This window comes from Carcharhinus amblyrhynchos, chromosome 6 (genome assembly GCF_965287045.1).
Source record: "Carcharhinus amblyrhynchos chromosome 6, sCarAmb.v2.hapA, whole genome shotgun sequence".
NCBI lineage: Eukaryota > Metazoa > Chordata > Chondrichthyes > Carcharhiniformes > Carcharhinidae > Carcharhinus > Carcharhinus amblyrhynchos.
In genome coordinates this window covers 54,962,184-54,979,273 of record NC_137329.1, presented here as the reverse complement: position 1 = coordinate 54,979,273, position 17,090 = coordinate 54,962,184, and the positions used below count along the sequence as shown (strand labels likewise).

The 17,090-nt window shown below is 42.5% G+C and overlaps 1 protein-coding gene across 3 annotated transcripts in view; it reads right to left on the bottom strand.

Moving 5' to 3' along the window:
• Nucleotides 1-7,659, bottom strand: part of LOC145343934 (dual specificity protein phosphatase 8-like) — a 202,374-nt gene extending 194,715 nt beyond the window's left edge. For all 3 annotated transcript variants that reach the window (XM_080190476.1, XM_080190477.1, XM_080190478.1), the window contains exon 1: nucleotides 7,414-7,659. The gene's annotated coding sequence lies outside the window, so the exon portion shown is untranslated. The remainder of the gene's footprint in view (nucleotides 1-7,413) is intronic.
• Nucleotides 7,660-17,090: the final 9,431 nt, after the last annotated feature.

Here is a 17,090-nt window from a genome sequence, read left to right as displayed (position 1 = left end):
TTGTCACATGTATTAGTACAAAGTGTTGCTTTTTGTGCGCTATACAGACAAAGCATACCATAAATAGAAAAGGAAAGGAGGGGTGCAGAATGTAGTGTTACAGTCAACTTGGTGTGAGGTAAGTCCATTCAGAAGTCTGATGGCAGCAGGGAAGAACCTGTTTTTGAGTTGGCCGGTTTGTGATCTCAGACTTTTGTATCTTTTTCTTGATGGAAGAAGGTGGAAGAGAGAATGTCCAGGGTGCATGGGGTCCTTGATTATGCTTGCTGCTTTTCTGGGGCAGTGGGATATTTAGACAGAGTCAATGGATGGGAGGCTGGTTTGCATGGTTGACTGGGCTACAATCATGACTCATTGTGATATATTGCAGTCTTGCACAGAGCAGGAGCCATACCAAGCTTTGATACAACTAGAAAGAATGCTTTCTATGGTGCATCTGTAAAGGTTTGTGAGAATCATAGTGGACATGCCAAATTTCCTTAGCCTATTGAGAAAGTAGAAGTGTTGATGGGCATTCTTACTATAGCTCAGCATGGAGGAATGAGGTTGTTGATGATCTGGACAACTAAAAATTTGAAGCTTGCGACCATTTCCACTTCATCCCCATTTATATAGATGGGGGCATGTCCTCCACTATACTTCCTGAAGTTGATGACTACCTCTTTCATTTTGCTAACATTGAGGGAGAGATTATTGTTGTCACACCAGTTCACCAAATTCTCTATTTCTTTCTGTACTCCATCTCATCATTGTTATAGATCTGACCCACTAAGGTGGTGTCATCTGCAAACTTAAAAATTGAATTCGAGGGGAATTTGGCCACACAGTCATACATGTATAAGTAGTAAGGGGCCGAGGACACAGCCTTGTGGGGCGTCAGTGTTGAATATGATAGTGGAGGAGGTGTTGTTGCCTATCCTTTCTGTTTGCGGTCTGTGGGTTAGGAAGTTCAGGATCCGGTTGCAGAGGGAAAAGGCTGAACCTCAGGCCACGGAGTTTGGAGATGAGTTTTGTAGGAATAACGGCATTGAAGGCTGAGCTGAAAAGAATAAATAGGAGTCTCACATAGGTGACTTTGTTATTCAGGTGTTCCAGGGTAGAGTATAGGGGGAGGGAGATGGCATCTGCTGTGGACTTGTTGCGACAATAGGCAAAATAGCATCCAGTCAATCTGGGATGCTGGAATTGATTTGTGTCATGACTAACCTTTCAAAGCACTTCAAAATGATCAATGTCAGAGCCACAGATGATGGTCATTAACGTACACTGCCTGACTTTTCTTTGGTACAGGGATGATGGTCATCTTCTTGAAGCAGTTTGGTGTAAAAATAAGTTAAAGATGTCTGCGAATACCTCCGCCAGCTGGTCCTTGCAGGATCTGAGTGCTCATCTGGGTGCCCAATCTGGGCCAATTGCTTCCAGGAGGGTGATCTCAGATATGGGTTTGGCCAAGGCTCCCGGAGCAGAGGGCACGCTTTCGTATAGAATGGGTATAGAATGTGTTGAGCTCATCAGAGAGGGGTGCATTGCTGCTGGTGTTTCAATATGCTTTCATCCATGTTTTGCAGACCTTGCCGTAGTCGATGAGAGTCTGTATGGCTAGCCTGGGATTCTAGCTTGAGCCAGTATTGTCTTTTAGCATCTTTTATGGATCTCCAAAGGTCATATCTGGTTTATATGTATAGGTCAGGGTTGCCTGACTTGAATGCTTCAGACCTGGACTTCAGCAAGCAGTGAATACCCTTGTTCATCCACAGTTTCTGGTTGGGAAACAGATTTGCTTCTTTGGCCCAGTTTCCTACACACTTACAAATGTGAACTCAGTCACTGTACTTATTCAGGTAGGTCGAAGTTTTTAAATATTGACCAGTTCACTGACTCGAAGCAGTCCCATAGGAGATCATCTGATTTCTCAGATCAACATTGCACGACTTTATCAGATTGTCCCATATCAGTTTTTGTTTGTAAGCTGGGAGCAGGAGCACGGCCTTGGGGTCTGATTTACCAAAGTTCGGGTGAGCAAGAGAGCAGTAAGCGTGTTTGATATTTGTGTAGCTGTGGTCTAGGATGTTTGGGCCTCTGGTGGAACAGGAGACGTGTTGGCGGTATCCTGGTAGGACACTCTTGAGCTTGGCCCGATTAAAGTCCCTGGGCCTTGGAGTGTTTTATCTCAAGGCTATTTGTGATGGTGTATATTTCGTCCAGTGCGATCTTCATGTCCACATGGGGTGGGATGTAAACTGCTATCATGTTAACAGAGGTGAACTCCCGTGGAAGGTAGTAGGGGAAACATTTTAGCATCATATACTCTAGGTCTGGGGAGCAGAAACATGCCAGTATTGCTATATCTGAGCACCACAAGGTGTTGATTAGAAGGCAGACCCCACATCCCCTAGCCTTGCCTGTACAGTCCATTCAGTGGAATGAGAAGCCCTCTGCTTGTAGGGCACAATTTGGTGAAACAGGACTGAGCCATGTCTCCATGAAAGAGTATACAGCAGTCTCTCCTCCAAGCCATTTGCCATTTTGGCTTGTAAATATAATGGTTCCTTCACTGTCGCTGGGACAAAATCCCCTCCAACAGCAATGGGTGTACTTATATATCAGGGGCTGTAGTGATTCATTAAGGCAGCTCACCACCACCTTCTCAGGAGCAACTAGGCATGGGCAATAAGTACTGGACTAGTCTGCGAAGCCCACATTCCACAGACTAATTTTTTAAAATTCCAATGCTCAACAGGGCCACACACACACACAACAATTTTGGGTACGCTTGTTACACTCAAGGAATATTGGACAGCCTTCAATAAGTATGGTCCCATTGCATTGTACACTGGAAATATTTTTGGATTTATGGGCCAATGCTTTAAAACCAATGGCAAGGCTTTCCATTTTCTTCTGCCACGTTTGCCTCTCTCATCCTCTTCTCTCCAGTCTCAAAGAAGTTAATTCCTTGCTGAGAAATATTACATGGATGTCACTCACTCCCTATTACCTCATCCAAGTAGCCATTATTGTGCAAGGATGTGGACGGGTCTCGTCAAACTATTAAATCGTGAAAAACATCCTCACAAACATCCAGGCACATGCACTAAATTCAGGACTCATTGAATAATGTTCAGGAGCAGCAATCCTGTCCTATTTTACTTTTGTAATTAGAGGGACACTGAGGTGAACTGTACTATAGATTCCACTGCCCCAAGTGGGACTCGCTAACAGAGCACTAACTGGGGGCTCAACTTCTGATTCTGGACAACTCCTCTCTTTGTCAGCAGCAACCGCCACCCCCCCCCCCCCCACCCCCCCGCCCCCCCGACACCACCACCACCACCACCATCATCTTCTATCTCCCTCCGACCCCAATTTTCACCCTTCTCTGAGGTGCTGACTGTTATGGTTCCTAGAACAGGAGAATGCTATTCAACTTCTCCAGCCTGACCCGCCACATAATTAGATCACCAATCTATACCTTAACTTTAGCGACTCTAGCTCCATAAACCTTAATAATTTTACCTGACGCAAGTCTATTAACTGCAGTTTTAAAATTTCAATTGACAAAATTTCAAGAGATTTTTGGGGACAGGATTCCAGATTCCCATGAACTAATGCCTCCTGACAACCCAGTTCTAATTTTAAGATTATGTTCTGGACACTTCCTCCAGTAGAAATAGTTTCTCTCAATCTATCCTATTAACTCTCTTAGTCATCTTAAAGACCTCAATTAAATCACCTAATCATCTATACTCAGAATACAAGCCTAGCCTATGTAACCCAACCTTATAATTTAACATAGCGGCCCAGGTATAATTCAGGTCTAACTACTGTATCCCTTCCAAGGTTAATTTGTCCTTCCCAGGGTGTGATGCTTAGAACAAAAGGTAATGTTTTAGATGAGATCTAACTCAAGGTTTATACAATGGTATCCCCTTGTGTCGCTGAGCCAGTTGCTTCTACCCAGGCTGCAATTCCTTTGCCCGGTAGGCCATTGGATGAGCTGCCTCTGTAAATCTCCATTGATTTTAACACTGCTTCAAGAAAATATGAATTTTGAAACAAGATGATTGCTTTCTGTGAGCAAACCTTCCCCATGCAGAAATTTGCTGACTGGTTACTACATTATAATTCATGGAAAGCCAAGAAGTTCAGTACTGCACAAGGGAGTGGTTGAAGGTCATGGTGATTTTCACTGCATTGCTTGGTTTTGACTTTTCCAGGGTGTATTACCCTCTGTTTACACTGCAACAGCTGCATCTGTGCAAAGTGAAATCACCTCACAGCAATGCTACTAGCGTGGTCCACATGCACCTTTAAATCGTCTTTGGGGCAAGATCATGCTCCATCAGGTTGGTCTAAAGATCCCATGACACTATTGAGGAAGGGGCGGGGTATTATCCACTGTGTGCTTGCCAATATTTATTCCTCAGCTAACAACTAAAACAGATTATGTGGCCACTATCACATTGCTTTTACATTTGATTACACTTCAAAAGTACTTAACTGGCTGTAAAGTGCTTTAGGACGTCATCCAGAGGTTATGAAAGCCACTATAGAACTGAATTCCTTTTTTTGAAAAAATATACCTTATCATTGAGAAATATTTGTTAAATGCTTTGACATGGTGCAGTTTAAACAAATATCAATGTCTTGCAGACATGAAGCAACTGTCTGCCTTCAAAGCTCTTTATTAACAACAACAACAATCTGCATTTGTTCAGCACCAACACGATTCACAGAAACCTTACCAGAAAATAATTAGCTCTGAATCACTTATGAGATGTTAGGACTGATAACCATATGCTTTATGGGGTGTCTTAATGGAAAAGAGGGGTGGGGAGATGGAAAGAGTTAGGGAATGAATTTTAGATCTTAGGGCATGAGCAGCCACAGACTTGGCTGTCAATGGTGGGACAAGGCAAGGGGCTGGGAGGAGGGGTGCAAAAGGCCACATATGCAGAGTGTTGAGATCTCAGAGGGAGATATAGGTGCCTGAACATAAAGTTGAAGTTTATTTATTAGTCACAAGTACAGCTTGCATTAACACCGCAATGAAGTTATAGCGAAATTCCCCTAGTTGCCACAGTCTGGCACCTTTTTGGGTCAACACACCTAACCAGCACATAATTCAGAATGTGGGAGGAAATGAGGGAGCACCTGGGGAAACCCAGGCAGACATGAGGAGAACGTGCAAACTCCACACAGACAGTGACCCAAGCCGGAATCGAACCAGGGTCCCTGGCGCTGTACAGCAGCAGTGCTAACCACTGTGATACTATGCTGCACTTAAATTGTTGCAATCTGCAGAGCTACAGACCAAATGCTGGAAAGTGGGATTAGGATGGGTGTCTCATTTTTCAGCAAGTGCCAAGTGGCCTTTTTCTGTGCCATAAGCATCTTTCTTGATGTTGGGCTGAATGAGTTTGCAAGGTTGGGGATGAGTCAAAACGTGGAGAGATCTGAAAATCCCTGTAGACTCAAATAGTGAGGAAACCAATCAGGCCTGGGACTATATATGTGCCAACACATGGGAAGGTTGGGGTTGCAACCTTGGGTCAGGGCAAGTACCATGTATCTCAGTCAATTGAATATGATGGCTAATGAAAAAAAAAATAAAGGTAGGCTGCTCCTCATCATGCCAGTTTGTTAAATGTGGTCAAGACTACTGAACCAATCAAGGGGAGGGTCATATGGAAGACTGAAGGGTTGGTTAGAAGGGGCAGGGCGCTACGAAGAAGGATGTTTTGGCACTTGGTATCCCAAGAACTCTTTGTACAGTTCTGCTTAGAAGTTTACTTACATCCACGATGGATGTCTGAATTTAATCCAATATCATGGTTCTGCTGAGGAACATTATGTGCAGGGATGATGTTAACAACATTTGCAGATGGATGGTTGTTTTAGAGCTCAAGCAGCTTTTAGTTTGCAATTGTTCTCTGCGTAATGTACATTTTAATTTTGAACTATCCTTAATGTGTATTTGTGGTGATACCAGAACAAGTTGCTGTCGACTGCCAAACCAGGTATATTTTGGGGTGTTATGTCAGCTTGTTTTATGCTCAATGGGCTAAGTTCCCAGCATGATCGGAAAGGGTAGAAATCAGAAATAACAGCCTGTGTGATGACAGTAACGAGAGAAACAGCTGGATTGCTTTGCTTGTTGTTGTCTGTTGTGCTATTCAGGGGCTGCAGTGAACGAGGCCACCGGTTTCCAACAGAAACATTGCTGGGATCACAGGATGGCACTGCAATCAAAATGGTATTTAGCAATCAGTGCCCTCTTCCATCCTGAGAAATATTTATTGGAATCCAACCAACCTGGCTTTCTTTTTTTTTGACGGAAAAAATTGATAGGAATAGGAGAGGATCTCACGTGAAGACAATTATTTTCACTATTTCAACCATTACAACCCGATGACCTCCGAAATTACGAAAGACCTGTTTGACAAGCAACACAATTGCTAAGCATCACGCATCTTTATTGCACGTGGCTTTAACACCCATTTGCCTATCACTTCTTTTCCCCCTTAAGCCTCTACGCTTTTAATAAACATGGAGATTTTTTTTATTAATTTGCGAGCATTGAGAGGTGGCTACCTATCCAACCGAATCCCCTTTGAAATAACAAGCGACATTTCAAGGCGATTAAAGGATTAGATAAATAAAAGCCCTCCAGAAAAAAATGACAAAGCTCTAAAGGATGCATTCTGCAAAATGCAGACACTAAGTTACAGGATCAGATCTTTTTTCCTAACCCCTTCTCTCCCCCCTCCCTCAAATCAAATGCGCAATACAGTCATTAAATTCAAGGCATCCGTTGGTAAACCAGGTATGAACATATGCATGCATACAGAGAGGCGATGGAATTTAATGTGTCCGTGTAGCCAAAGGTGGAGGGTCCTTTTCAAATGAAACCTCATCTCTCGCCCCCCCCCAAAAAAAAAACACACCTCTGCACCAATTTAACATCCGTATCCCACATGCAAGTCAATTTTGGGCGTCACTTGACAGCCGTGTGAGCAGAAGCGATTAAGCAGATTTTTATATCACACACACATTTGGTCTTCGACTGCACAAGAGATAACGTTACACTGCTGACATTCACTTTGCCAGCAACACCAGCCACGGATGGTGATTGTCCAGCCCTTTCTGCTGCCTCTCGTCCTGCAGTCATTGAGTGATAGAGACAGAGGTGTTCAGCGGACTGGCATTGCTGTTGGATGCACCACCATCCTGCAATATTGCCTTGCACTATTACATCGCCCAGCCTCCAGACGGGAGCAGGGAACTTGGGATGCTAAAGCCCAGATAAACTAAAGGGGAGAACTCAACCGCCCACTAATGAATGACCGAGGCGGTGAAAGACACATATCTGGGGCGAGACCTTTCATTTATTTATATACATATAAAAAGACTCACCTCCTTTACTTCCGGGAACTCCCCTTCTTATTTTCCATGGACAAGCCTTCTTTGCAATTTCACCCCGGGCGATCAATGAGAGATGTGGTCCTAGATTTTGCAAAGAAATTAATCATGAAAGAAGCAGAAAATGAAGGTTATTACATTGCAGCCTGCCGCAAGCTGCTATTCTGTTGGATTGGCTGGCTGCGGGTTGGCCATTAAGAATAGCAAAACAGAAGGTGCAACATATCCAGGAATGAGCTGGGGATGAAGTCATTCTCTCTCTTTAAAAAAAACACAGGATGGCGTCATTGGCAACCAATCAGGAGCCTCTGGTGGCTAGAGAGACGTCAGGCTCTTCTCCCCAGCCCTGGATGCAGATTAAAGGGAGCTTGTTTCCACCGCACTGCCACACTCTTAAAGCAGCAGGCTCCCTTTCCCATACTCACTCTCCAGGCTGCTTATTCAAGCCACAGTGCATCTCAAAATCCCCACCAAAAACTGTTTACATCCAGCTTGACTATTTGATGAGACTTTTTTTTACCTTAACCCAATATTTCTTTCTCCCTCTTCCCACCTGATAGTTTTTTTCGTGGAGGCGGGGAGAGGCACTGTTGCCAACTTGTCCCAAAAGTTTTTCCTGTACCTTTTGCTACTTCAAAAAAGCCAATTATGTCCGATTATGGTTCCCACGAGGGACAAAACAAATCCAAGCTGACAAGGATATACATCCCATCTTGGGCTCATCAAACAAGATCCATGCTGACAGGATGAAGCATTGCACCCCCTCCTGGGCTTGATCTAACGCTTCATCCTAGCCAAAATAGCTTTGAAAAATTGCATCAGGTAAAGCCTGTTTAGCCTCATTGGCTATACCCTACCCAGGGAAACCCACGATTGCAGGCATCAGCACATCCCAAGTGCAGTGGGCTAACCACGTTCCCCGCTTGATCATGGTCTCACCCCTTGCCCAAATAGTTATTCTTATCTGCTATCAAGGAGCTATTGGACAACTGGCGGGGGGGGGGGGGGGGGGGGAGCATCATAACTCAGCCCTATTAAAACCTTAACTTTTTTGATATTTAAAGGTATACATGTCTTGTAGGTGGCTGTGTTCTCATTAATCTGCTTGAAGGATGCCATGCAGGATACACAATTGGCAAGGCTGTTGCCATTCTTGTGCTTTATGTCAAGCAAATAAGTCTAACCTAATCATATCATTTTGATTAGAAAGGCAAAATAAATGTAATCATGTTATCATATTTCCTATTGTTATGTGAAAATCCCAAGTTTAAAAGGAACTATTTTTTATTCAAGGGATGTGGGTCCCACTGGCTAGGCCAGCATTCATTGCCCATCCCTAATTGCCCTTAAGAAGGTGGTGGTGAGCTGCCTTCTTGAACCCACTGCAGTCCATGTGGTGTAGGTGCATCCATAGTGTTATTAGAGAAGGCATCCAGGATTTTGACCCATTGACAGTGAAGGAACAGTGATGTATTTCTAAGATCAGCAGAATGGTTAGCGCTGCTGCCTTACAGCGTCAGGGCCCCAGGTTTGATTCCTGGCTTGGATCACAGTATGTTCAGAATCTGCATGGTCTCTCGTGTCTGCATGGGTTTCCTCCAGGTGCTCTGGTCTCCTCCCAGTCCGAAAGGCATGCTGGCTAGGAGTATTGGCCATTCTAAATTCTCCCTCACTGTACTGAACAGGCGCTGGAGTATGGTGACTAGCGGATTTTCACAGTAACTTCATTGCAGTGTTAATGTAAGCCTACTTGTGACACTAATAAATAAACTTTAATAAGTAACTTTAAAGTAAGGATGATAAGTCAGTGTCTTGGAGGGGAACTTCCAAGTGGTGGTTTAACCATGTATCTGCTGCCCTTGTCCTTCTAAATGGTAGCAGTCCTGAGTGTGGAAGGTGCTCTCTAAGGAACCTTGCTGACTTCCTGCAGTCCATCTTGGGGATGGTATACAAAGCTGCTTCTGTGTGCTGATGGTGGAGGATGTGAATGTTTGTGGAAGGGGTGCCAATCAAATAGGTTGCTTTGTTCTGGATGGTATCAGGCTTCTTGAGTGTTGCTTGTTAAATGTATCAGCTATTTTAATAAGGACAGCAGTAACTTACAAATTTACAAATGGATATTTGCAGAGGATTTTTGAAGTGCCAATGATATATAGGTTTTAGGGGGCAAGTATGCTTACACATTTTATTGTTCCACATTTTTAAAATGTCATTTCCTCATTTTACCACATACTTGCCTAAGGAAAAAAAAATTGAGGTTTTCCTCAGGGATAAATCTTCCTTGTTCATTCTCATGAATTCATTTCCGTCACTTCATGACCAAGATGTTGCTTAATTGCTGGATGTCCTGATTCCAAACAAAGAACACAGCATGTTTAAACTGCACCTAAGTCCTATGTTCCATGTAAAAAAAAGCATAGTGATTTTAGCTCGGTTCCATGTCATATTCTCTGACTGAACTGCAACCCTGTCCCAGTCAGCCTGCAGAGATGGTAACCAATTGAACATAAATGCCTTTTGGGGGATCACCTTGGTTTATGGCACCAGAGTGCATCATCCTTAGATCTCTAGGAGGAAGCCTGTAAAACATAAAGCATCTTTGGTGGTTTTCGAATCACTATTTATATAAGTGCACTTCCTGTGACTCATTCAGCCTGTTCTTCAGTGATAGAAACCATGTATGAAGATGGAAGAACTTGTATTTATGCTCCACATTATCACACTTCTTAGGAAGCCCCAAACATTTCCCATCTAGTGAACGACCTGCTGAAGTGTAGTTGTTGATTTTATGTCAGTGCTTTTAATGCACAAACTGTTATTGTAAAGCATTGGTAATTTATCACTGTGTTGCTATGGGGAGTCAAGACGAAGTCTGATATTGAGATGAAATAGAATTGGATGAAGTAACTTAATTGGACCAGAAGCAGACATAAGGCCTTAATAAGGTACATAATATAAAATGCACATTCATTCTCCATTCTACGTCATTGCATCCTTATTTTGTAGCTTGATTTTATATTATGATCTGTGGTCAAGAAAGAAGGAAATAATTCATATTTATATAGCACCTTTCACATCCATAGGATATCCCAAAGTGCTTCACAATTAAATATTTTATGATGTGAAGTTGCTGTTGTGTTGTAGCTAAGAGCAAAACTTGCTGCAATTTCAGAGAAAAGAATTAGTTCAAGCAAATGTTCTTCTCTTTTGTACCGTTGAGGAGCTGAGAGATCAAAGACTGAGGAGGTGGCACCTCTACTGGCAGGAGGGTGTAATCACCTGTTTACGATGGCAAATTTTGACACAAAAAGGTGACAGAAGGAAGTAAAGCTTTGAAGGCGAGAAATGTTTTAAATTTTTAAATCTCATGGAGAACAGTAAATCTTTCTTCCTGCAACAGTTTGTTGTTCTTTCCCACACCAATTCTCTTTGTGTTCACCCTGTTTGTTTTCCACTCATCTCTGTATAGTTTAGATTTCTTTTCTTCCACTCTGTGTAAATATCTCTGTCTCCTCTTCCTTTGTCTCTTATTCTCTGTATCACACTGTCACTCATGCTCGTTTAAAGACTTATTCAATTTTCTATCATGAATATTTTTTAAGAACTGTTACAAGATAAATGACATTCAGCATGATCTGAGGGAGGCATCGAGATCAGATGGGAAGAGGCTCTCTGGGTACAGCTAGAATAACCCTACAGGCGAGAGAGAAACTGGAGGGCCTGCAGACTGAGGGGAATGATTGAGGAGTGAGTGTTTGGGGCTGTAGGGAATTGGAGCCTGAGGCAATGGTATGAAGGAGATAGATAACAGAGGGTGTAAGGCATGGGAAAGAGTGGATGAGGTTGGTAAAAGGAGTTCAAATTCAGGAGATGTAGGAACTGACAGAGGCTGGGTTCTGGGATAGTTAGGTGGGATAGTGTCCACAGTGGAACTTGGAAGCAGTAGGATGGGCTGGGGATCGAGAGCACCATTGGAGAAGGTGAGTCTGGTATTATTTGAGGGAATGGTTGGGCTGGAGTGTGAGGACTTGATGGTCGTCTGGAAACAGTAATTGATGGTTTGGCAGTTCTTGGGGTGTACAGAGCTCTTAGCTGAATGTAATGAGGGTGGGATTTGGATGCATTGGAATTTGCAGCAGAATGAATCTTAGTGGTTATTCTAGAATGGACCTCTTTTAGAAAAAAACATAAATTTATCATGCCAGATCTAGATCTAGATCTAGTTGCATTCCTTTAAATTCAAATATTATTTTTAAATTTAGTTACTATTCTGCTTATGCAATACACATTCCATTTCCATTTTGCATTTACTGAATGTTTTAATTTTGTCCCATAGCCACCAATCATTTATATTATTGCCCTGCAATAATTAGCTTTAATTCCAGTTGCGGTTGTCATTTTGATTTCAACTCTAATTATGGTTTATAGCCAAAAGTCACATATGGTATCCTTTATAACTGTGATCACTATACTCTATTCCGCTCAACCTTCCTTGACCTTTCTGCATAATTTAAAGCAGTTGACCACACATTATTCTCCATTGTACAGTTCCGTGGGATTGCCCAAGCAGGGTCTTATTCCCAACTTTCTGAATGCTCATCTATAAAGTTTATTTATTACTGTCATAAGTAGGCTTACATTAACACTACAATTAAGTTCCTGTGAAAATCCCATAGTCACCACACTTCAACGCCTGTTTGGGTACCTTGAGGCCAATTTATCATGGCCAATGCACCTAACTAGCATGTCTTTTGGACTGTGAGAGGAAATCAGAGCACCCAGAGGAAATGTATGCAGACAGAGGGAGAACATGCAGACTCCGCGCACACAGTGATCAAAGCAGGGAATTGAACCTGGGTCCCTGGCACTGTGAGGCAGCAATACTAACCACTGTGCCACTGTGCCCGCTAGTAATGGCTTTACCTTCCTCTCCTATACAGTCATCAACCAAGGGCCTCGCCTCACCCTAATCTAAATACTATCCCTCAGTGACATCAGTTGGAAGTATTGGTCAACTTCCATGTGATGATATCTATCCAAGTATTTACATCATTTCTCTTGAACCCATTGATTGTCTCCATGCTGTCACACTGCTTACCAAATGTCGAGTCCTGAGTGATTTAACAATTTTCACCAACTCAGTGTGGAAACACTGAAGCCATCATGGTTGAGCACATCATGAACTCAGCTCCTTTGTCAATGATTCCTTTCCCCTTTCAGACCCAGTCTCTCAGGCTGAACTAGAACGTTATTAATTTGAACTGAGTTTTAACTCCTTGTCCAGGTATTGCTGTCCTCTTCTGCCACATCTGTGACAGAGAATTTTCCATGTTAAATGGGGACCGACCTCATTGTTGATGGAGAATTCCACTTATGCAGTGAACATTTCCCCATTTTTAATGGATGTTTTCCCATTGACCATAGAAATTTCTTCACGTGTGGTGAACTTTTTCCAACTATGATGGGCATTTTCACACGTATGATGAATACCTTCCTCTGATCCATGATGATTTTTGACATTCCTCCAAGAACTCTGCAACCCGCATCCATAGATTCCTATTCATTCCCGTCTTCCATTGCCCCAAAGTTGGCCCATTGGCTTCAGTCGTTTAGGCTCTAAGTCCCAGGATTTCCTTTCTTAAACCTCTCTACTTCTTTATCCTCCTACCTCATTGACCAAGCTTTTGATTAACTATTCTCAAGTCACCTCCTATAGCTTTCATGTCAATTCCCTAATTAGATTTCTGTGAAGCACTTTGGGACATTTCACTGTGTTAAGTTTGCTACATAAATGCAAGCATTTTTGTCTTAGAGAGAGGATAAGTCAAACAGGGTACCTCTGCTTGGCTCTTGCATATGAACTGGCCAGGTGCAAATAGCATCTGGTTTGGGCTATTTACCTGTGATTTTGTATTGCAGAATTTTAAATACTATACACCTATGGAAAAGTAGATCAGGTTGCTTCTCAGAGAGGATCTGATGATAATCAAAAGAGACAATTAAATCTCAAATGAGAAGAGGGCTACAATCCATCTGGATGGAAATTTGTGACAGCACGGGTACAATATTAATGACTGGGAATTGCTGCGCTCCCACTAGGCACAAAGGAAGAAACTGATGTGGAATTAATCAAGTCGAGGAGAAAACGAACGCACTAATTATGGGTGATTTTAATTACCCAGAAATTAAATGAAAATGACAGAGAAGATTTTTTGAAAGGAACAATTCAGGGTTTAGCAGCCGACTGCCTCTTTTGTAAAGGGACCAGGAAGCATTTGGGCTAATGCCTAAACATTTGGGTAGTGAGTGTGTGATGGTGGACATGGGAAACCTTTTGTGCACCAGTCATCAAAATGCCATTAAACCTGACCTCCATGAAACAAGCCAGAGCAGAGGGAAATAAGTGGATTAGCAGATTTAAACAGCGGGGAGCTCAAAGCATAGGAGAAAAGCAGGGAGATGATGGATTGGGGGAGGGGGAGGGAGGGGGAAATTATACCAGCAAAATGGAGAATGTTGAAGCATTTTTTAAGAAGGATACAGATGTTGGAGGAGACCATGAAAACTTACATACTGATACTGTATTAAAGTGTTTTGAGCAAAAAGAAATCAATAAACATCTATTTTTCCTTTAAGTTGCATATATAAAGCATCTTAAAATCATAGAAACATAGAAAGGTAACAAGACAGAAGGAGGTCATTCAGCATGTTGTGTCTTGTCAACTCCCTGTAAGCTATTCAACTACACCAATGGTTTTCAAACTTTTTTCCAGTGACCCACTTTTACAAAATGGCCACCCCTCATAATCCACTGATCAGGCAAGCTGTAGTACTGTTGCTACAGTCGCAATTTGATGGGATTTGCTGTACATTTAAAATACACCATCTCACCTTTTCCTTTCATTAAGTGCACATAACTTGAATTGTACCGGGCAATACTAAACTTTTCCCCTTCGTGCTGGTTACGCTAGCTCATGCTGAGTTGAGAGATTTTTCATTTGATTTAATTTATTATTGTCACATGTATTAACATACAGTGAAAAGTATTATTTCTTGCGCACTATTCAGACAAAGCATACTGTTCATAGATAAGGAAAGGAGAGAGTGCAGAATATAGTGTTACAGTCATAGCTAGGGTGTAGAGAAAGATCAACTAAATGCGAGGTAGGTCCATTCCAAAGTCTGATGGCAGCAGGAAAGAAGCTGTTCTTGAGTCGATTGGTACGAGTCCTCAGACTTTATATCTTTTTCCAGATGGAAGAAGGTAGAAGAGAGTCCATCCAGGGTGCGTGGGGTCCTTAACTATGCTGGCTGCTTTTCTGAAGCAGCAGGAAGTGTAGGCAGTGTCAATGGGTGGGAGGCTGGTTTGAGTGATGGACTGGGCTTTGTTCACGACCCTCTGTAGTTTCTTGCGATCTTGGGCAGAGCAGGATCCATACCAAGCTGTGATACAACCGGAAAGAATGCTTTCTATGGTGCAAATGTAAAAGTTGGTGGGAGTTGTAGCTAAGATACCAAATTTCCATAGTCTTCTGAGAAAGTAGAGGTGTTGATGGGCTTTTTTAACTATAGTGTCAGCATAGGGGGACCAAGATAGGTTGTTGGTTATCTGGACACCTAAAAACTTGAAGTTCTTGACTCTGTTCTCATTGTTATACTGCCATTTACAAAATACATGCTGTAAAGAGAACATCCCCTTTTTCTTTTGAATAGGATCACAGAACACCTTGCAATGTTTTGAACAGATTTCGCCATGTTTTGAAAAGGACAACAGAACATCTCATGCTTTTTTTCAAACAGGATACCCAGCGACCCATTTTCAACATCCCTGCGACCCATGCGCGGGTCACGAACCCCACTTTGAAAAACCCTGAACTAAATGCACACCCTCGCCTTTTCTCTGTAGCCCTAGAATTTTTAGGTTAGGTGGATGGGCCATGATAAATCAACCCTTCGTGCCAGGGGGACTAGCAGGGTAATTATGGGTATAGGGCATGAGTGGGATTGTCGGTGCAGAACTGATGGGCCAACTGGCCTCCTTCTACACTGTAGGGATTCAAGGACTATCTAAGATACAGCACCAGCTACAGTGATCTAAGATTATTTTCTTTAGCTAAATATCCATTCCCTTTGACAATTGAAGCTGCCCTCCCCCCCACCCCAGTCTCACAAAATGCATTCCAGATCCTAATCACCCATTCCATAATGTTACCTCTTTTTTTTGCCAAGTTCCTTAATTTACCATCCTCTGGTACTTCACCCTTCCACCAATGGGGACAGTTTCTCTCCATCTACTCTGTCCAGACCCCTCAGGATTTCGAACATCTCCATCAAATCTTCTGTCTCAACCTTCTTTTCTCTGACGAACTTACCCTAGCTTCTCCAATTTACACACATTACCAAGGTCTGGTATCCCTGGAACCATTCCTGTGAATTTTATTTGCATACTTTCACATCCAGAAAAATATTTTAAGTGATTGAATGTGACAAAAAATTTGAAAGTTGGAAACTATTTGATAGAAAACACAGAAGTAAATGTTCATTTAATGCCATGGGATCTCTAATGGCTGCTTGAACAAGAATATGTGTCCTTAGTTTAATGTCTTAACTGAAGAATAATGCAGCTCTGTCCCAATATTGCACTGGAATATAAATGGACACCAAGGATTCAAGAGTGACCAACTTCAATCTAGCTGACATTCAATTGGTTTACTTCATAGTCTTAAAGGAAAATAAAATTGAGCCTATTATAAAAGGTAGTAACTTCTATAACAAAATCCCAGCTATAGTCAGATTACAAAAGGAAGAGCATGACTAAGATGTAATTGTCTTGAGGGATGATAAAGCAATGGAAATCATGAAGGAGTGTTCCACAACCTGGTACTCCAAGAGTGGAACAACAATTTCAAATAATAGTGGCTTTGAAGCAATTTGCAGAAGCATAATTAAACAAAATATACTGATACTGAACCAAAGAAAGGCATTCAATGAACAAATGCTTGGGCAAAGAGATGTATTTTAATGATCTTCATAAAGAAGGTGTGAAGCGGAAAAGTAAAGAGCATTAAGGAGGGAATTAAAGAGCTTAGGGTCTAGAGACGTGAGACAGAATTTTCGCCACAGAAATTATAGCAGGTGGGACAAGACCATGCAAATGTCCATTGGCCTCGGGTGGGATTTTCTGGTCTTGGGGCAAGTGCAGCTGGAAAATCCTGCCCTAGGTTTCCAATAAGGGAGGGGAGATTGAAGAAAATGGGGAATGCACAAAAGGTCAGAGTTAGGGGAACACTGAGGTCATAGAATTATAGAATTCCTACAGTGCAGAAAGAGACAATTCAACCTATCGAGCCTGCACTAACAGCAATCCCACCCAGCTCCTATCCCCCTAACCCAGGTACTTACATTGCTAATCTTCCTAATTTACACATCCCGGGACACTAAGGGACAATTTAGCATGACCAATCTACCTAACCCACACATCTTTGGAATGTAGGAGGAAACTGGAGCACCCCAAGGAAATCCATGCAGACACGGACACAACATGCAAACTCCACTCAATCACCCAAAGCCAGATCTAAGCCAGGTCCCTGCTGCTGTGAGGCAGCAGTATTAACCATTGTGCCGCCCATGGTCTCAGAAGGCTGTAGGATGGCAGGGAGGGGCGGTACCAG